Source organism: Megascapheus bottae, chromosome 1 (assembly GCF_031878675.1).
Source record: "Megascapheus bottae isolate mThoBot1 chromosome 1, mThoBot2.hap1, whole genome shotgun sequence".
In the NCBI taxonomy this organism is placed as follows: domain Eukaryota; kingdom Metazoa; phylum Chordata; class Mammalia; order Rodentia; family Geomyidae; genus Megascapheus; species Megascapheus bottae.
In genome coordinates this window covers 80,341,130-80,363,641 of record NC_143509.1, presented here as the reverse complement: position 1 = coordinate 80,363,641, position 22,512 = coordinate 80,341,130, and the positions used below count along the sequence as shown (strand labels likewise).

Genomic DNA, 22,512 nt, shown 5'->3' with positions numbered 1-22,512 from the left:
AGGATCACCAGGACTTGCCAAACTGTTAAATTGAATTTTACATTTCTTTTGTTTCATGGATAAGATGTTTGACCAACTTAATTTATGATATAAATTACAATATAAACTCTCTTAGCTATTCTTGTACATTCCAGGCCTTTGGTTTGCTTGCTTGCTTGGCAGATCTCAAGGCTCGATTCCAGGAATTGGGAGTCTATCCCTTAAGCTTGTTTTTGCTCTACCACTTTGAGCCACAGCAACATTTCCTTCATTTTTGGTGGTCAATTGGAGATAAGTCTCAGAGACTTTCCTGCCCAGGGAGGTATCCTTAGATCGCAGCTTCCTTAGTAGCTAGGATTGGAGGCAGAGACACCAGTGCCTAGCATTTCTGGCCTTCTTAAATGGCAATTTGTTTCTCTTGATCTCACAGTCATGGGACAGTGGAGCTCCAGTCAATTCTAATATCCTCCTCTGGCCCCCTTGTTGGGAACCTTCTCTTGCTGCCTCTACAGCATCTTCACATTAGTGTCTAATAGACCTTCCCACATCTATGGAGTACAAAATCTCTTGGTTTAGACCAGCCATTCCGTGGTTAGTCATTTCCTTCTTATCCTGGGCCATGAGTAACTGCACAATTGTTGGAGCATAACTTAACTGTTTTCTTTCACTCAAAACTGCATCATAATTTGATCATATTTTAATATTCATTGAACTTCGGTTCCCAATGCTACCACATTATAATGTCTGAATCAATAGAAAGGACTTCTAGTCCTGATTGATTTACTACTGATACCCAATATTCTATGCTGAGCACAGCCTCTTGAGAGGTCCTGTGACATTTCTCTTGTAGAATGTCTCCATTGTCTTCCATCTCTATCAAGTAAAATGTAAATCCAACAAGCTATTAATATTAGAAAAATTATCTGTCCAGATTTACTTCACACAGCTCTTACAGTTTGTGAACTTCAGTCTACCCATACTCAATCTCATAATTTCCTTAAAAGAAAAACATACCAATGACTGCCTCAATAATTTTACACTTGTTTTCCCTTTAAGCTTAGAGCACTGCTTTTGGAGGATGAATTAAACTCCTTATGTTCTCACATAACACTCTGTAAATAGTTTGCATGGCCATCTAATTTAACATCGCAGGCCCAGTCCTCTGATCCTCCAATCCCCTTTACTGTTTAAGCTTTTCCTTTTTCTTTTTTTGGTATGGGTTTTATTTTCAAACTGATAGATATATGATAAGGTCTGTATGGAATAAGTATGATAGTATGTCTGAAGGTGTTTATTTTTTCTTTTTTTTGCCAGTCCTGGGGCTTGAACTCAGGGCCTGAGCACTGTCGTTGGGCTTTCTCAAGGCTAGTGCTCTACAAATAGAGCTACAGCACAACTTCTAGCTCTTTTTTCTATGTACTGGGTACCAAGGACTCAAACCCGGGTCATTGTGCATGCTAGGTAGGCACTATACCACTAGGCCAAACTCCTGGCCCTGTATGAAGGTTTTTTGTTTGAGCTTTTTCTTAGGGATTCTAATACCACGTAACACACAAATAATATTTTTTCGGATGAAAACAATTATCATTATTCCACAGTTTGGGGAAGTCAGAAGTATGGCCACATGTATATCCATTTATATATAAAGTTTTAGAAATAAACTTCATGGATGTTGGACATTTTGTCAGACTAAATACTTCCCTATTACCACAAATAGAATGATCTCTTGAAAAAAATTGCTTGTTAAATTAACTGATTAATTTAACACTGGGGGTTGCAAAAAGTTTCCTATCACAGTGAGGACAATTTCTGTGTAGCAAACTATACATTCACATCTTAGTTCTGATGAATCTGATTATGTTTAAGATTAAAAATAATATCTCCACAGTAAATACTATGCATATTAATCATAGCATTACTAATTTTAAACTAGAACCAATATCCATCCTTTCTATAACTATCATTTAATTACTGTGTATATATGTGAGTGTGTGAGAGCGAGAGAGAGACCCCAATAACCCCCTAAATGAGAGTCTATTTTGATATCATTATTTCATTTGTAAGTGAACAACAACTTTGAGAATTTCAATGACATGCCTAAGGAAACAGAGCTAAGTAGACTTAAGCTTAAATGGGAATTTGGACTTGCTTTCACTTTATTTTAATTAAACTAATTGAAAATATAAACCTATAACCTCATAGAAAAGATAGTCATACTTGAGGAATTAAAAAAGGTAACCATACATCAGATGAAATGGAAGGAATCTAACAAAATAAAATAAAGCTATAGAGTTCCATAAAATATACAAAAATATTTGAAATGTATGGAAGTATATAGCAAACATATTTCTGGATAGATACTAAACTCTTCAGATATATCTTTGATTTTAATATTTATGGTTGATATCTATACACCTTAATTAATCCGATAAATTCATTTTTTTCCTACAGAGACCTTTTTTGTGGCATTTTATCTTGTGGAATAATTGTTGTATCATTCTTACATCAGGTCACTGGATTGGCAATTCAGTTTGTTTAAGATACCTGTTTCTTTCCCTCTTTCTTATACAATTATGCAGTTAAAACCAGTCATTCACATTTGTAATCTCAGAGTCATAGGAAATGGTTATTCAAAATTGAGTCCACACAAAAACGTACCAGGAACCCAACTTAAAGGAGGGGGCAAGATGATTGGGAGGGGTGGGGGAGGGGAACATTGACAAAAATATGAGGAGTATCAATGTGTAAGAAATAATGTATGTACTACCTGACAAATGTGACTGTAATCCCTCTATGCATTACCCGACAATAAAAAAATATAATAAAAAATAAGCAAGTCAAATGTGGTTTATATCTACAATCCTAGTTACACATGAGACCTGAATAGAGGATTGTGTTTGAAGGCTGGTTTGAGGCATAGCACAGACCCTAACTGAAAAACTGAAATGGTAAAGTGATTGCCTTCCAAATGCGAGGCCTTGATTTCAAACCACAGTAATGTCCATCAAAAACTATGCTAAAGCCTGGCACAGTGGCTCATTTCTGTAATCCAAGCTACTATGGAGGCTGAGATATGAGGATCAAGGTTAAAAGCCGGCCTGTGACAAAAGAGACTCTTATTTTTAAATAACCTATAGAAAATGGGAAGTGGGCCTTGAGCAGAGGAGTTCAGGGACAATGCCTAGGCCCAGGGGTAGGGCAGTAGCCTTGAGCTAAAGAGCTCTGGCCCAGTTCAAGCCTCATTACCCAGAAACAAATAAACAAACAAACACAATGTTAAAACATAGAAGACATTCAATAATGAGGTAAAAGTTTAATTGGTGCCTATATCATTAATTTATAAAAAAATATATATCAAGACATACAGTACACATGCAACAAGATTTACAAGACACATTAATATATCCAGAGGCTACAGTTTCAAAGTGTCATTTATATCACATCAAGGCACAGTAGACTCAGAGCTCCTGTGTTTTCAGAAAAGTCTTTCCTCTAGCATCATTTAACTACTGACTCTTGAGAAAGTTAAACATTTGTTCTGCTTTGCAGCTTTCCTTATTTGAAAAAGAATTAGTGTTTGAAGATAAGGATAAAAAGATTATTGGAATGTTTTATGAAAGATTTTCAGTGCCTCTTCAGTAATATGTTTATACAACACTTCTCAAAACTAAATACTAAATGACTTTAGCTTAATATATGTGTTGAGAACTTTTAGAGTTATAATACATACATTAGAAAAATGAAACTATGCCCTTGGTAGAGTTGGTTTATCAAACTGCCATATTACCCCTAGAGGAATGACTCAATAATTTTAGGAACAAGTATCAAATTCTGGGAACAGGTTCACAATGCAAAAATCTACATCTACCTAGAAACTATTGCAATGACTGAAAGGGGAGAAATTGTGTACCTCAGGAGAGGACATTTTAAATTCAGTTTTTGCCATTTCATATTGAATATTATATTATGAGATAACCTTGCTGAAATGTTAACTCAGTTGTAAATTATTTAATTTAAAATTGCTCTCAGATATTCTCATATTGCTAATTTTTCTGCTTAATTGACTTTTCATGCAGTTCACAAGTATGATTATATTGTTTTGACTTTTGCAGTTTTGCCTCTTTCACGTATAAGCAATGGATCATTCAGACTACATGAAGAATGATAAAGCAATAGTTACCCTTCACTTCATTCATCTTGTTTATTCAAAATTGCATTCCTTCTAAACCACAAGTTATAGCTATGAAAAATTGCTTAAGTATTGGTACTTTGCAAACATACTCACAGAATTTTTATTACCTACATGTCCCTGTGCTCTTACTAAGCAAATGGCATTTCAACAGAACATCTCAGGCTGTTATGCTGAATCAAAAACATTGCTTTTTAATGGCATTCAGGCTTTTAAAGTTTTGTTTGTTTTTAAAGCTATAATATTATATATATATATATATATATCCGGTCCTGAGTCTTTCTTTGTAGTAATCCTAGTATAAAAGAAAACAAGACCATGGAGCATGACAAAAGCACAATGTAACTATATAATTGTTCATTATCTTAGCAAGCATATCTTATTCTGTGGTCATATGACCACTATTCATATGGCTCTTAACTCAGGTTTTAAATTCCGGATGTGTACTAGCTGTTTTATGTAAATGACTTCATGATTCTAAACAAACAATTTTAAAATCTGATATAATATGGCAGGGTCAGTATGTGTATGAGTTGGTTGATAGTGTGGGTTGTACTTCTAAAATGTCACAATCATTCTTGATTTTAAATTGATCTGTCTTTATCAAAGTCATAATGAACAGAATCTATATTTGTATTCTCTGTGACATTTCATGATACATGAAGTTTAGATAGTATGCTCAAAATGTACCCTACCAAGAAGTACAGAGAAAGGTGCAAATGGAGAAGTAGACACTGGCAACAGATGGTACACAAGATTAAGGAACAGTCTATAGACTCTAGAAATGTGATGATGGAATTTAATTGAATTTTATAATCTATATCAATTATCTTCTCAGATGATTACTGGTCATCCATACATATAAACCTATCTGCTGATTGTGTTGAGATGGTTTGATTGTGGTTAAAGGATTGGTAGGTAGAAAATCACAAATAGCTATGAAAATATTACAATTATAATAAGTAAATGTAGAAAACAGATTTCTTATAAAATTCACACCATTCATGGGAATATGATAAGGAACATAGTATGTGATACATGGTATATCAAAATGATCCTAATGTCTCATTTTACAGGAAACAGAAGTAAGTGCAGAATTAAAATTAAATGTTCATTGTCTTTCAGTGAGATGGAAGTGAGCTTGTTGGGCATGTTTACTGATCAAAAACCCAAAATGGTTTAGAATTACATGTAACTAGAAAAGTCCAAAATTGTTCCAACTAAAACAAATGTGTTGCTTTCCTGATCGCTTAGGTAAACCTGAAGTCTTAACTTTTGGGTTCAATGAACCTAGAACTTCAACTCAGTGAAAGAAATCCCATCAACTGAAGTCTGCAGTTTTCTTGCCTGTATTGCTTTATGTGGAGACACTTAGTAAAATATCTGGAGAACAGTTTTGATAATAATATCCCCATGACCTCACTTAATTTATCTCTCTTACAAACACATTTAACAAATAACTGAAAGTAAATATTTAAATATATCTTCTTGCTGTAGCTAGGATAGTTTATTTGTGTGATGACATATTCTGTAACATATAGTAAACACCTAAATTTCAATATTACATTTTTGAGATATATGTTAAATAGCATTTCTAGATTTTTCATCCACCCTACAAAATTAATTTTACACTTTTGAATAATTGTTTATCCTAAATAAGGCAAATAAAAGGAAAATTGAAAAATAACAACTATAAAGAAAACCTTTTGTTTTCCTACCCTAGAGATCATTTCCTATAGCTCATTTTTATGTCATATGTACATACCTATTAAACTATTGTAGTCCTCTTATAGTACTATTATAGACAAACACTAATTGTTACATATGAGGGAAACAATGGAGCCTGTGTTTCTTTGGGTCTGGTTTACTTCACTTAATATGATTTTTCCAAGTTTGTGAGTTATTTCTTTTTTTTTCTTTTTCATTTTTCCTCCTTTGGTTTATATCCCCTGTTATCTGTGTATTTGATTATGGTATCCTGTGACTTGTATATACATTTATCTGAATTGTGGAAGGGAAGAGGAACAATAAAATGGTGAGACAAAGGCAAAGGGTTAACCAAAGCAACAGTGATACTCACATGACAATATGTTCGAAATGAACTTTATAACTTGGGTGGGGGGAAATTGGAGAGAGGGAAAATGGGAGTAAAACCAGGGACGGGGCAACAATGCTAGACAAAAATGTATGCACTAATATATCTATATATAGATAGATATTTATATATTACTGTAACTCCTCTGTATATAACCTTGATAATAAAATTAAATTTAAAAAATATAAGAAAATGGATAGCTCTTCCAAATGAAATAAAATTATTATGTGTCTCTAAATGAAATAGAGAAAATAGAGAAGACAAGGCAGGAAATGGTAGTTTATTCCTATAGTCCTAGATTATCAAGATTTTGAGACCTGCTGGATACAAATGAAAGCTTGTCAGAGCAAAGTAAGTGAAGATCCATCTAAAATTTATCATTAAAAAGTCAGACTAGAGCCAGGGGTTTGAACTAGTGGTAGTGTATTTGCCTAACATGCAACAAGATCCCAGGTAGATTCCTAGGTACCACATACAGAGAAAAAGTCAGAAGTGGTTCTGTGGCTCAAGTGGTAGGTAGAACTCTAACCTTGAGAAAGCCCAAGGACAGTGCAGAAGGACAAGCAGAAAAATGATTTATACCAAGATTACTGCTTCTGTGAAATATCATCCTGCACAATATTAGAAAGTTTCTTACTTCAGACCCACCATATTTTATGTAAGAAAATCACAAAGTTATATAAATAAATTTCTGAAATGTTACAGTTTGCATTTTATTTCTTTAATTTTTAAATTTGTTTTATTATATTTTTTGTGGGTCATGGGGCTTGAACTTGCCCTGGGCTCTTCAGCTCTAACCTACCACCCTACCCTTGAGCCAAGTCCCACTTCCCTTTTTCTAGAGGTTAATTGGAGATAAGAGTCTCAGGTCCTCTTTTGTGATGGGCTGGCTTTGAACCTTGATCCTCAGATCTCAGCCTCCTGAGTAGCTAGGATTACAGGTGTAAGCCATTGCATCTTGCTCTTGTATATTTTTTTAAATAAATTTTATTTTCCTGAAAAATATAAAATAAAGTAAATCTATTGTGAAACTAGTGTCAGACTGATTTGAATTCAAAGTATGAAATATACATTGGTCTCTTAACTATCTTAATTCTTAAATAAATATAAATTTACTGTAAAGGTTTTGAAGGTTCACCTAGATTCTCCTATTAAGATTTGACTTTTTGACTGAGCTCTAGTTTTTTTTCATTACATATTTTTAAGCTATAATTCTTGACTCACAAAGACAAGTAGGTGATGAAAAATAAAATTAATGCCAGGATCTTAATTTCTCAGCACACACATTTCTGCATATTTATAGAGACAAATTATAGTATTTGAATTTATATTTAGTTTTTATATAATTTGATTATTTAAAATAATCTTACTCCCTCTCAGGGAAAACATAAATATAATTAAATTTTCCAAATCATGTTTGTTGCTGTTTTTTTTGGCACTTATGTTTGAACTCAGGTCCTCTTGCTTTCTTGGCTAACTACCACCTGAGGTTCACCTCTAGCCTCACCCATTACTTATAACTTTTAGAGATGTAGAGTAGCAAACTTCTACTCCTTTGCTGGCCTCAAAATGCCTCAGACCTCAGCCTGCTGAGAACCTAGGATTATAGAATTATAGGGGTACATTCCTAGTATTTGGCAGAAATATTCATTTATTGTTCCTCTCTCTTTTGTTAGGAATATTTGGCAGAATTTAAAAATACTTAGGAAAGAAAAGCTAAATTACCAAATGTCCAATTCACAAATGAAATTTTTGAATCTTGTTTAAGTAGTAGAAATGTGTTTTGATTGGCTCTTATAGCCATCTATAGCTTGTGTTCACAAATGTTTTCAAGAACTCTTTCTGTTTGGACCCTAAGCAGAAATAAGAGCCTTCTGCTGACTCTCAGTCCAAAGAATATTTAGTAATACCCCTTCCAAAGAAGATCTAACTTTGTCCCTTGTCCTATAGGACACACTCTCAATGTGCCTACTGTGAAGAATTCCACAAATGAACAACCTAGCAAAGGAATGAACCACCAGTTTGATGTTTAAAATTCTGGGCACACAGTGATGTCTTGAAAGTGACATTTTATTTAAATTATTGCCTAACAATGTTATTCTAAGAATCTTTAAATCTATTTTGTCTTTAAGAATGCATTAAGAGTGGTCAATAATTTAGCTATTAAGGTGAAGTGTCATTTCACTGTGGATCCATTCTGTGACATGGATGATATGGAAGCATTTATTTAGAGGAGTTTTAAAGCACTTATATGCAGTGGAAGGCACTCAATTTCTAAGCTAAATGCTTCACTAGTTCACATTCTAGAAGTCGATGTGACTTTGGCTTTAAATTAGAGAGCAATGCTTTTTCACATTTCCCAGTTTGAAATATCGTTTACGTTTTGTAAGGTTCTCACATCTGTGTCTTGCTCGGACAGTAAATATGAGTTCTTAGCTTGTGGCAGTTTCAAAGTGCATCTGCAGTATTATTTTCTCTAGTACTTAAAATAACACTGATAGTAAGTGAAAAAATAATCTTTGAATACATTAAAATATCAAGACTAGAAGTATCTCAAATGCTTTGCCCAAGTTTTCATGTACTGACTGAAGGGCAGAATACAGATTATGACTCCAAACTTACAATAAAGTTACAGGGCATTGTTCTTTCCTTTTCTACTTATTATACCATAAGTGCAGAGTGCCATTTTAACTACAGTTATAGAAACAATTATGCAGATATAAAGTAGAAAACTAGGACTTGGCATGATCTCTAAGAAAGAGGACCCTGGCGAATACTGCAAAATCCTGTAGATGCTTTGTGTTTTGTTTTGTTTTACTTTGTTTAACTCTATTAATTTTTATATGTTCTCCAATTCCTTTAATACACATAATTATTGTTTGGACAGTGACTGAAATAGAAAAGCACATCATCCAAACAACTAGCCTTTGATCTTTGAAAGAGCTTTTGAAGACACCTATTTCTTTTGGAGTGCCTTAGAAATTGTCTACTGCTTAACCCTGTTGGTTAACAAAGGAAATAGTGAAGATAGTTCCATTTGGGGGTAATTATCTTATTGTAGTGTAGGTGGGTTATCATCCATCGTTCTTTTGAATACTAATCTATTTTTTTTTTTTTGCCAGTTCTGTGCTTGAGCTCAGAGCCCGAGCACTGTCCTCAGGCTTTCTCAAGGCTAGAGCTCTACACATGAGCCTCAGCACTATTTCTGGCTCTTTTTTTTCCTTCTTCTTTTCTTCTTTTTGCCTTATCCTCTTTTTTTTCATATAATTTTTATTGTAATTAATAGAAGGGTTACATTACATTCGCCAGATGGAAGGTGCATTACTTCACATACATTGATACCCTTTCTCATGTCTTGGTCTCCATTTCCCTCCCCCCCACCCGTACCCTCATCTTGTTTTCCCCCTTTTCCTATCCAATTTCAAATAACCAAATACGCATATATCCAATACATCAGATATCAAAGTGAAATACCGTAACAATATGAGATAATCAAAGGAAAGTAAAAGAGATGAGAAATAACATAGTACATTAAGGACAACAATCACTCATTATATGGCTTTTGTTTCTATATCCTAGAGGTCCTTTCATTTAGCGTCATACTGTATGGCCTTATTTATCTAGGTTTTGCTCTATCTCAAATCTCTGCTAGAAGAATCAAAGGTTTCTACTGATTATGGCAAATGAGGGAAACCATTGAGTCTATGTTCCTTTGAGTCTGCCTTACTTCAGTTAATATGATTTTTTCTAATTCTTTCCATTTCCTTACAAATGGGGAGATGTCATTTTTTGTGACAGCAGCATAGAATTACATTGTGTATAAATACCACATCTTGTTGATCCACTCATTAACTGAGGGACATCTGGGTTGGTTCCATATCTTTGCTTTGGTAAATAGTGCTGCAATGAATATCATTGTGCTAGTGGATTTAGTATGCCCTTGTTTCTGGACGGTTGAGTAAATGCCAAGTAGTGGAATTGCTGGGTCATAGGGGAGCTCTATGTTTAGTCTCTTTAGGAACTGCCAGACTGCTTTCCATAGTGGTTGAAAGAGTTTCTTTTCCATGTGTGTGGTACTGAGGAATCAAACCCGGACCTTTGTGCATGCTAGGCAAGCACTCTACCATTAGCCAAACTTCTGCCCCTGAATACTGATCATTTTTGAAGAGAGATAAAGCACTTGTCAAGAAACTAAGAGCTATGGCTCTGAGTATTTTTCGTATAATTTTATAAAAAGGAAGAATTATACAAATATAGGTATATAGATTTCCAACACACACACACACACACACACACACACACACACACACAGATTTACATTTGTGTTTGAAGAGACATTTGGAAACTGAACCTGAGTTAGAACCAAAAATAACTTTGTAATATTTAATTACTCTAATAGAATAAAAAAATTTAAGATCACGATTTGTTTTTATTGACTACAAAATGTTTAGTAAGTTTTAAGAATCATGTTCTTAGGCATGGATAAATACTTGACTATTTTTTTTGTCCGTCATAGGGCTTGGACTCTGGGCTTGGGTGCTTTCCCTGAACTCTTCAGACCAAGGCTACGACCCTACCCTTGAGCCAAAGAGCCACATCTGGCTTTCTGTTGGTTAACTGGAAATAAGAGACTCACGATCTTTAGTGTCCAGGCTGGCTTTGAGCAGTGATCCTTAGAGCTCAGCCTCCTGAGTAACTAGGATTACAGGCCTGTGCCGCCATACCTGGCTTGATTACAGTCTTTAATTTATCATTGTTTTAAAAATACACCCAGGAGTTTCCACTCCTGGAAGTCTTTTCTTGAGATTTGAATGAATTGGGTTGATGTTAACAACCGTTCTTATTGAACTACATTATCACTGCAATACACTGAGGTAAGAACAACCTAGATTTTTTTATGTGTGGCCATTTAAAAATGTTGATTGGATGCCAAATGACTGTATGCAACCCAATATAATGCAGAAATTTTTATGGAAGGTCCTCTATTCTTACCTATGAAAGAAATTCATAACATAGTTGAATGAATTGAAGTTTTGCTATCATAAATCAATTTGAACTGTCACATAAACTGTGACATAAACTATATAAAATCAGATTATTACTATTTTGTCCAATTCTATATGATATTACAAGGAAAAAGAACCATAAAATTTAAACCTAACAGTAGCAAAGGATAACCTAGTGAAAGCAGACACACATAGTAGGCACTCAAAAATATTTTAAAATAAAAGCTAAGGAAACAGACTACAATAATAGCATAAAATATATCTAACCTTATGATGTTCACTGTACAATAATCTATGCAAAGTTAGATGGCAGTCTAGACACCTATGGCTAGAGATAAGAAGATGTTGTTTACCAAGGTACTAAAAAGGAAAGAGATATTAGCACTCTTTTCCTTAAAGGTATAGAACATCTTTATATAACCTGAATGCTTAATTAATAAAAAAAATGATAGAGAAAAAAAATTCATTTGCATCAAAATTTAGAGATCATATCAGATCAACATAGCATTACAAGTTCAAAATCAAAATATTTCGCCTAAAAGCAGTAGGTACAATTAAATGTCTAAAGAAGCTTTTCTTAATGCACCTGCTCATTATTTTATCAATCATTTATCAGACTGACTATAAACCATAATGAAGTACAAACCCTTTGCATATATCATGTATTGTTTTGTTTCTAGGCTTTTATTCATAATGAAGTATTGTGGGGTAATATTAGTTATTTAAATGCTAATTATATATATGCATACATAGATATCTATGTGTATATACAATTAGCATTTATATACCATCAGATATCTAGATAAATATCTATATTCTGAATGTTGAACAAGTCAATGCTGAAATTTATAAGTTCATGAAATGACAACAGACAGTAGATAGCATTCTAAATGAGTGAATGAAATTCCAATACATGTGTTCTCTAACACAGTTTTGACATGAGAATAACCTATCACCTTAAATTAGTCTGACTAAAACAAGAGAACTTAAAAATTAAAGCCACAATAAAACATCATTGCAAAAGCTTTAAAATTCCCTTTGAATTTGGAAGTAAAGGATATTTAGGGAGACATTGCTAAGTAACTCAGTATATGCTGCTAATTGTACTAATTATTATTTTGTCACATTTATTACCTTCATGTTTCCTAGCACCAGTAATTAAGTGACAAAAACAGGTTTTATATTGCGATCAAACAATATTCTGTTACATCCACCCCAGTGATGCCTTCAAAGAAAGCGCTGTCACAGTTTTTCCTGTAAAGAACTTGTAAGTTGATAAGTAGAAAAATGTTTCCTTTTAAAGAACATAAGCCTAAGGTCTGGATGGACTTGATAGCATGGGTAAAGATATGCAAAGAAAGACTTCCAACAGGAACTAATTTAACATGATTCATACTGTCTGTGGCATATGGATGTTCTTTTTTTAGTCCATCCATTGTAACTTTTACTTAATATCACAGGATCCTGTAGTTGCAACTGGAAACTTCACAAAGGTTCTTCTCAGCAGAAGGGAGATTGTATTAATGACTGAGTTTTCTTTTAAGTGTTGGACAAAAGCCAGCAGACACACAGAGCCCATAAGCTTCAAACAATTATGTGATGGACTTCAACACAGGAATAAAAAAAAAAAGTGTGTGTGTGAGTCTGTGCACTTCAAAGATGTACTAGCGACTCTCTAATGATGCTCTGCCTCATAATAACAAAGACTGAGTAGATAAAAAACCCAAAGTAACCCAACCCTGGCAAATATCATTTAAAAGTGCACAAAATGAAAAATAATGGCTACACGGGCAAAAGTAACCACATTGTATCAAATTACCTTGTTTCCATGTGCATTGGTGTAGAACTCTGTGCCTGTATCTAAGAAATTTTGACCTTTAGGGAGATGTTATGCTTTTAAGGGAATGTTTTAGATCTGCTAGTCAGTGCATCTGAAACAGTCTATGTTGGTATTAGCTGAATCTGATCATCACATTCTTTACAACAAAGGAAAGAGTTGTCTGGCATCAGCAGACAGTGTTGTGAACCGACCATTATTGAGACAGTCTGAAGCCTCATTGAGACAATGGATATTTAAGATTGATAGTGTATTTGGCAGCCATTCCTAGACAGTGTCTATGCTTGGACACTCTAGCTACTTCTCTTACTATGAAGTTATATTTCTAGACCTCACAAGTCTACAGACAGTATTAGGTAACAGTTACTATTAAATTTCATTTGAGTAGAAATGGCTATATAAGGAATATTCATATAGATTAAATGATACTTGAGACATCATTTTAAAAAAAGATTACAAAGGATTCATGTTTTGTTTTGTTTTGTTTTGCCAGTCCTGGGCGTGAGCTCAGGGCCTGAGGCCTGAGGACTGTTGGACTGTCCTTAGACTTTCTCAAGGCTACAGCTCTACCATTTGAGCCACAGCACCACTTTTGGCTTTTTTCTATGTATGTGGTACTGAGGAATCGACTCAGGCCTTCGTGCATGCTAGGCAAGCACTCTACCAGTAGGGCAAACACCCAGCCCCTCATGATTATTTCTTAAACAGAGGATTCTACTCATGAAATTTAAGAGTCAATCATTACTGAAAACTTAAAAGATATTCACACAACATATAGTATTGACTGCGAATTTCGACTTCTAACAAATGTTCATAGAAAAGAAATGTGCTCATTATCTTATTTATGTAACTGTAATTTCTCTATACATAACTTTTACAATAAAATAAAATATTTTTAAAGTAGGTTTTGAAATTTTGTTTTTATTCTCCATTTCTGTACAGAGCATAATTTCTTGACTGGGATAGTGCAAAATTTCATCATGGTAATTTGGTGGCCCACAATTTAATTAGCTGTTTACTTTTAGAATTTTACACTTTTTATTTTCAGATTTGTGTGAATATAGATAACAAAACTACTATAAGTGAAACTCTAGATGGGAGAACTACTATTGTTATTATAAATTATATTTTAAGATTATATTTTCTTAATTGTTTGAAATTATATAAGTAGAGAATTTGGGATGGATTTGAGAAACATTTACATTTGGTATCCATCTATAATGGAATATTTGTTATTTTTTGTTATTGATTATTGTTTTGGTGATACTGGCTTTAAACTCAGGACCTTTCAGTTGTGAAGTAGATATGATACCACTTGAACCATACACCCAGACTCTCTGCTCTGGCTTTTTCATGATAAATTCTTGTACTTTTTTCCCCTGGAGTTGGCCCTGGTTTTTCTGTTCCTCTTATTCTCCACATATAGGTGGGAGTATATTTGTAAAGTACAAGACATCTTGTAAATTGCAATAGGACATTGCTAATTTTTTGTTTAAACTGGCCTATAACTTCAGTATAGAGAGGTTACAGTTACATTTCTCAGGTGATGGGTGCACTACTTCTCAATGTTTGATTGCTGTTCACATTTAAAGCTTTGTCTCTCTCTTGCACTTTTTTCAATTGTACTTTACTATCCATGATGAATAGAGGGGCTACAATTACATTTGTCAGGTAGTGGGTACAATAACTCTTGAACATTAATACTCCTTCCCATGTTTTTCTCCCAGTTTCCCTCCCTCCATCCCCTCCCAATCATTTTGATTATCTTCCCCTTCCCTATTTCAAATAAACAAATGTATATGCAATATATCAGGTATCAAAATCAGATACAGTAACAACATGGTATAAACAATAGGGAGAAAATGGAGAGAGAGAGAAGAGAGAGAGAGAGAGAGAGAGAGAGAGAGAGAGAGAGAGAGAGAGAGAGAGAGAGAGAGAGAACTTCACAACAATATTTTAAGAACAACACAAAGATGATCCTCCTTTTCCCATATCCTGGAGTTCATTTCCCTTAGTGTCATCGTATGTGGCCATCCTATGTGAGCTTTTGAGGTCTTCTGCCAGGGGAGTCCTGTCTATGTACTAGTAAGGGAAATCATGGAACCTATCTTCACTTAATATCATTTTTTCCAACTTTTTTTCCATTTCCTTGGGAACGGGAAGATGTAATCCTTTCTGATGGCAACATAGGATTCCATTATGTATAAATACCGTATCTTCTTGATCCATTCATCTACTGAGGGGCATCTGGCTTGGTTCCACATCTTAGCTAGGGTAAATAATGCAATAAACATGGTTGTGCTAGTAGCTTTAGTATGGCCTTGTTTATGGACATTTGAGTAAATGCTTAGGAGTGAGATTGCTGGGTCACAGGGGAACTTTATGTTTTGCCTTTTGAGGAATTGCCATAGTGTGTTCCTGAGTGGTTGAACAAGTTTTTACTCCCACAAACAGTGTATTAGTGTTCCTTTTTGGTCACATCCCTGCCAGCATCTGTTGTTAGATTTTTTGATCATGCCATTCTAACCAGAGTGAGGTGGAATCTCAGAGTTGTTTTGATTTACATTTCTTTTCTGGCCAGAGATGTTTAACACTTTCTGCTTTCTTATGGTCTTGCACTTTGTTCCTCTGCCCAAAATTCAGCTTTGACAGACACTGTATCTAATATAGTCATTGTTCCCTGGAAATGACTAGCTCCATGGTTGGCTCAGCACAGGGATAAGCATATGCATTAATTAATTTCTGTTGTACCTCTCCTCCACCTGAGGGAAGAGATCTTTGTAAAGGAAATTCTTAGTGTGAAAACAACAATAATCCTAACTCCATCTACAACACAGTGGTATAAAAGTTCTGTTCTTTCTTTCCACAAATATGTATTGATCTCCTGTGGTTATCTATATACTACCTAAGCTCTCAAGTAGGAAATTAGAAAAGGTCATATTGACATGCATTTTGCTATTTTTTCCCCAGAGTGTAGGTAAAGATCAATTTGATTTTTTTCATTCTTGCTACAGAGTGGTTTAAAAATATGTTCCTGTTGTCTATTAGAAGATAAGAAAAAAAATTTTTAACCAAGAGTGGAGAGATTCTCATCTAACTGGTGCATTGTTAGGTTGAAAGTTCCTACCACATGGATATATCACAATATTTTTAAAAACCAAATGAGGGAAATTCACACTGTTTTATTTTTTTTCCTCCCATCCCTTTCTCCTTTAGAAAGAAAAATGTTTTCAATTGTGTAGATATATAGAGGGGTTACAGTTACATTTGTCAGGTAGTGAGTACATTACTTCTTGATTTTTGATACACTTCTCATAGTTTTTTTTCCAGTTCCCCCCACCCCCTCCCCAAACAATGTATATGCAATATACTAGGTATCAAAGTGAGATACAGTAAAATATGAGATAAACAATAAGGAGAGAGAGAAGAGAGAGAAATGAGAGAAACAGACAGACAGAGACAGAGAGAGACAGAGAGAGAGAGAGAGAGGAGAAATAACCACACTGTAGGTTCAGAACAACAAGTACAAAGATGACCTCTGTTTCTATATCCTGGAGTTCATTTCTCTTATCCTCATACCGTATGGTCATGGATCAAGAAGATGTGATATTCAAATGCAATGGAATTCTGTGCTGAGATCAGAAAGAATATCATGGCCCCATTTATAAGTAAGTGGAAAGATTGAATCATATTAAGTGAAGATCCAAAGAATCATAGGCTCCATGGTTTCCCCCATTTGCAATAACTAGTATACATCCAAGATTCTCCTAGCAGAGGATCACAATAGCTCAATAGCCATGTGAATATGGCCCTATTGGTTGAGGGATGAGGATAAGTGGAAAGAAAATAAATTTAGTCAGAACACATTGGAATTTTTTTACACAATTTTTTTACACATCCCTTCTATCCCCAAATGAGACCTGCCAGCAAGGAGAAATTAGAGAAATGACCTCTGTGTGGCACTGTGAAGTTGTAGTTAAGATGGATGCTTACAAACAGTCTAGATTTCTTCACTATATTAAATTAGTGTGAACATAGCTGGATGCTGGAAGACTCTACACTTAAAACAGTTATTTTGAATTAAAGACATCAGCTTTAATTTACATTTTCCTTCTTTTATTATGTTAAAATTGCAAATGGTTAATTGTATATCCTTTGTTTTATTGCTGATTCATTTCTAGTTTATTCATAGTTGATTGTCAAGCACTACTTTTCCTTTTGAAGGGAGATTAAAAAGCAAGGTTTTTTGAACTCTGTGTGCATTTTGATTGCTATTGCCATTTATGCCTAGTGCGAATTAAGAAGTGCTTGTCCTCTTCTCTCCTTTGATGCTTGTTTTCTTGTCCACAAAACCTGCTTCTTTATTACTGCATTGTTCTCATTTCTTTATGTCTGTTTTCTATCTGCCAGAAGAAAAACATTAACATATTTAAAGAGATTTCTTTAGTCAAAAGATAACACACTGTGAAATCATATGTGAGAAAACCTTGAATACTGAGAAAAGATTTTTATGTTAATCTCTTCCACCTCCATTGTTATTTATCATGTTAATGCAATTTATAGAATTTATAGAATGTATATCATACATTAACATGACAAGCTACAGAAAACCAGCTAATGTAATGTCTACCTGAGAAGTTAGGATTTGTTTTAACCATGTAGTGTTTATAGTGAACACTACATTAATCCGTCCACATTTTTTAAGCTACGTCAGTGATTGTCTACTAAAACTTTCTCAAAATTGTCTGGTATCTGTTTAATTTGTTACAAAATTCTGAATTTTCTGAAGGTAGAAACTAGCTATAAAATATACCAAATTTTCAGCTTACATACATTAATAATTGATGTTCACTCAGACACAGTTATTGATCTATAATTAAAAGACCTCCAAAAGCTATTTTTTGCAGTGCTGCCTTGCATTTTAAATGTAGCTAAAGTTTTAGCAGGAGTAAAAGCTAAAGTTTTGGAAAGAGGTTTTAAGTATCAAAGTAAATTTGGTAAATATGCCTTTAAATTTCAATTGTTTTAAAATATATCAATAGCATTGAGAAAATTAGCTAGGATCAGATACAGATTTAAATTTACATTTACTACATTTTAAAATGTGTGTGTGCATGTTTATGTGTGCACATTCATGTACAGCAGTGTACATATGTGCATGCACACATGGACCATCTCATTCTATTCTCATTCTTCTCAAAGGAAAGTGAGAGTAATGTCTATTGAAAAACCTTCTTTATTTATTTATTTATACTTACTTTTTTGCTAAATTTCTTCCAATTTTTTAGATATCTTATGTAAAAGGAAAATATTGAATACATCATAAAGGAATTGCCAATGTAGAACTGGAGTTTTATAAAGAGGAAAGGTGCTAAATTCTTCACATAAATCTGTGATGTCATTGGGGAAGAGACTCAGCAAGAACTCATGTATTTCAAAGAACAAATGTCAGTTTCCTTGTATTGTGCTGGACTGTAAATTAGTTTTCTAAGGAATTGCACCATTTGAATTTCCCCCTGAAAATCCCATACTCTGTTTAATAACTTTATGTGCATTTGTATCCAACTCCAGAGTGTTACTAATATTTTTATATGGTAGTTCTAGAGTCCACATATGTGAGAGAACACTCACCCTTTGTTTCACTTAACATATAAGTGAAGCTCCATTTATGCCTTTGCAAATAGTGTGATATCATAATGTAAGGTATGAGTGAGAGAAATTCCACTGTGTGTATATTTTCTTGATACATACAAGGAGAATCTGAGATATTGAAGGATCTAATGAGGAAGTCAAGGAGACCAAATGGATAAAGAGGAAGAATAGGAAATGAAAATAATGGTAATATTCAGTGCACATCATATGAAGCTAAGAAAATTGTGAGGAGGAGTTGAGTTGGAGAGAATGAGAAAAATAGGAAAATGAATAACATCCATCAAGGTAGTTGTACACCAATATGATGAATGGTAACTCCTTTTGATGACTATTTAAAGATAGTAAAAACAGAATCAAAATGATTTACACATAAAAGAATCAACTTCATGAATATTGCAGTGACCCTGACTTCTGTTCTTAGTAGAGAAAAAGCAAGGGGTGAGTATGGCGAAGGTAGGAGCATCTTATTTCTTATTTGAATTTGCTTTCCATTCATATTTAGCTTTTTATAATAAGTAAAATTTAGAGTGGTTTTAGGTTCACAGGAAAAGTGAGCACAGAGTGGACAGCTGCCCTATACCCATATTAAGTTTCAGCTTGGATCAAGGGAGCATTTGATCTTCTTCTGACATGGGAGTTCACACTTTGAGTGAGAGGTGAAGCTCAGCATTATAGTAGATAAAATGTTTACTCCATCATCAAATCAGACTAATATTAGGTATTTTTTTTACCTTCTAGGTAGTCCTTATAAAATTTATTACCCAGGTTTGAAAATTTCACTGAAGACAAACAAGTTCTGAACAGTTGCAAGTGAATCATTGTCAATCCTAGATAGTTATTAGAGGCTAAGTTCAGGAGGTATGTACTGAAAATTCCATCTTCAAAATAACCAGCAAAAAGCCAGAGAAGAGACATAACTCGAGTAATTGAGCACCAATTGTTACTGGCAAAAGAATGTATGTATATGTATATTAAATTATTATAGATTAATTTTATACAATTTAAGAGTCTAATATAAGCCATTTTTCTTTCCTGAAAGAAAATAAAAATGCTGAATATCTATCTTCTTATTCTATTTTTGCTAACTTCTTTGTCCTAAAACATTAAATGTATCAAAATACATCTACATAGCCATATTCATATCAGTACAACTATGTAGTATTCATACAAATATTAATGTAGCTGTATAACCAAGTTGGACATTATAGTAGTCAGGGAGAGACAGATGACTATCCAATTTTCTGAATTTCCATTGTTCCATAGAACTCAGTTTTAGAAAGAGGCTCTGACTCCATAATACCTTGGCCCAGATATTTAGATAGAAACATCAGCAGAACAGTGAGAAGGGCAATTAATCAGGTTACCACTGTCTGATAAAATGATCCCTTAAGACTGCTCAACTCCCTTTGTTCTAATTCTGTTCTCTTAAGAGAAATGTCTAATCTATAATTTCATCTCCTTGGAGGATCTGCCTACTCAGCAGGGTGTGCCCTTGTCAAAGGCTTGTCCCAATTGTCAAGCCCTAGAATATCCCTTTAAGATATTATGGAACATTGTCACTTGAGCTTATGAATTAGCCTCACGTGAATTTAATTCTAGTGACTTGTTCCCCCAGGACTAGAATACTTGTAGTAATCTGACAAAGCCCCATTTTTAATGCTATATCAAGACCATGGCAAGTTCATTCAATAAAATTTTTTGAGATATATTCTGAACAAGCAGCCTGAGTCACCCACTAATGTTAACTAACAAAAAGGTACTTAGTTTCCACCCATGATGTATACGGCTGCTTAGTTTATGGTAGGTCTTATTTCAACATGTTCTAGGCCATACATCACATTGACACTACCACAAGTGTTAGTCATTGTTTCATTCAACTATTTTCATGCCTGTTTTGTAAAAATAGAAAAGATTTAACATCATTTCTGTACCTTTCTAGAATATTATTTTAGGAGCATTCTAATACTAAAATTTCATATGAAAACATTTTTTAGTGCAACGTTACTGTTAAAATACTACTTACTGCTGAAAAGTAAAAGCTTCAAAAGCTTGAGAACTGAACTGCAGTGTTTTTAGGAAATATAGCACATTTTCTCAAAGTTCTTATACCATAATCACATCAGGTAACATCAGATCAAGTACAATGTTCTTACTTAGAAAATAATGAGATGAGTATAAAATATTTCATGAGTTTGATAGGTTTGGTAGGTGTTTTTCAATAGATTATTTGTATTTGGGGATTTTGCCTTCAATCTCAGCTATAGTTTGAAGGATTTTTTTTTGCTGTTGTTATCAAACATAGTTTGATCTGTAGAAGAACATGCTACCCACATTGTGGGTAAAATTGGGGTGCCTTGTTTTCTACATGCTTCTATTTAATACAAAATCAACACATTAAATGTAGCAATGTTAATTGTTAACATTGGAGGTAAAATTGGAACTCCTTATTTTCTACATGTTTGTATTTAATTAAAAAAATGTCTTAACATATTAAATATAGCAATGGTAATTGTTAAGAAATAACATTTTGCAGTGGTGCAAGAGATAGGGAAGTAAAAGATCTGTTTTACTACTTGCTTACTTCTTTCTAAAACTCTTAAGTTGTGTGTCTCTCCTAGACCTTTTTTAATGTGAATCAGATGTTGAGATATGTGTGATCTACAGTGTCCTATAACAGATTTTGAATGCCACATTGTTTTTGAATGGATCTTCTGATATGTTCTGCCTACATTTTAGGAATGATTATAAATTTACTTGTCATGAAGAGCCTTTAGTTATTGTGAATAAAGTTAGCACCTCAAGAATTTCATTTCCGATATCTCAGGTATATTTGACCAAGAACTCTCTTCTGATTAAAAGATATTGGAGAATAAACTTTCTAGAATGCATGGAATCTGTTGTTTGAGATTCACTTGCTTTAAATTTCCAAAATATCTTCTTGTCCTTTTTAATATAAAAGAAGTCAACATATTTGTTTATATTCATGAATATTTAACTATTAATGAAAAATATCTCCACTATATTTCTACTTCCAGTTTTGATTTCTGAATTCATAAACAAGATGTGTGGTGGGAAATGTAAACTTTTACTTGAAAAACAAATGAGACACAAATATTTTTACTAGATATTTCTTCAGTAGATTTTAGAAAATCTAAAAATTGATGCTGTTCCATTTGTTTGTAATACTTTGTCGCTACAAGGCAACAGAATAATTATAATACTGCTAAATGAATTGGAAAGATTCAGAAGATATATTTTATGTTGGGACTTCTCTCAAAATTTTAAATATGTTTTTCATTAGCCTAAAGTTATTGCAGTGTAGTATCTGTTACACATTTAAATATTATCCTTACTAGACCATGTATTGCCTTTTTTCTGACCAATATGTAATTCTTCCAAGATGCAAAATGAGCTTTAAAGCATAAGATTTTACTTTCTCTTAATAAAAAGCATATTCTGGATATGATGCTCTGAAAAGAATTTTGGTGAGTAATGAGACCTGTGATTTAAGCTTTTTAGTATATAAATTGCCAAAGTTGGCTTAACACAATATAGATGACTTTTGCTCTTGTGTAACTAATATTTTCTTCTCTTTTCTAAACCAAAATGCTCCCCCCAGATCATATTCCTAAAGCCTTCAGATCTTGTACAGTCTCCTACCTACTGTGTCGTGAAAATTTAGCTTGGAGACATTTAATAAAACAGACCAAAATTTTTCATCTTTGGAAATCCAGGTTTCTTGAACTTTAGGGAC

The 22,512-nt window shown here is 33.7% G+C and overlaps 1 protein-coding gene and 1 long non-coding RNA gene across 4 annotated transcripts in view; both read left to right on the top strand.

Annotated features, from left to right (window-relative positions):
• LOC150069527 (uncharacterized) overlaps positions 1 to 18,568 on the top strand; it is a 139,241-nt gene extending 120,673 nt beyond the window's left edge. For both annotated transcript variants that reach the window (XR_016535534.1, XR_016535535.1), the window contains exon 4: positions 18,395 to 18,568. This is a non-coding gene — a long non-coding RNA (uncharacterized LOC150069527). The remainder of the gene's footprint in view (positions 1 to 18,394) is intronic.
• Positions 1 to 22,512, top strand: part of Cadm2 (cell adhesion molecule 2) — an 866,220-nt gene that overhangs the window by 393,279 nt on the left and 450,429 nt on the right. The window lies entirely within an intron of this gene.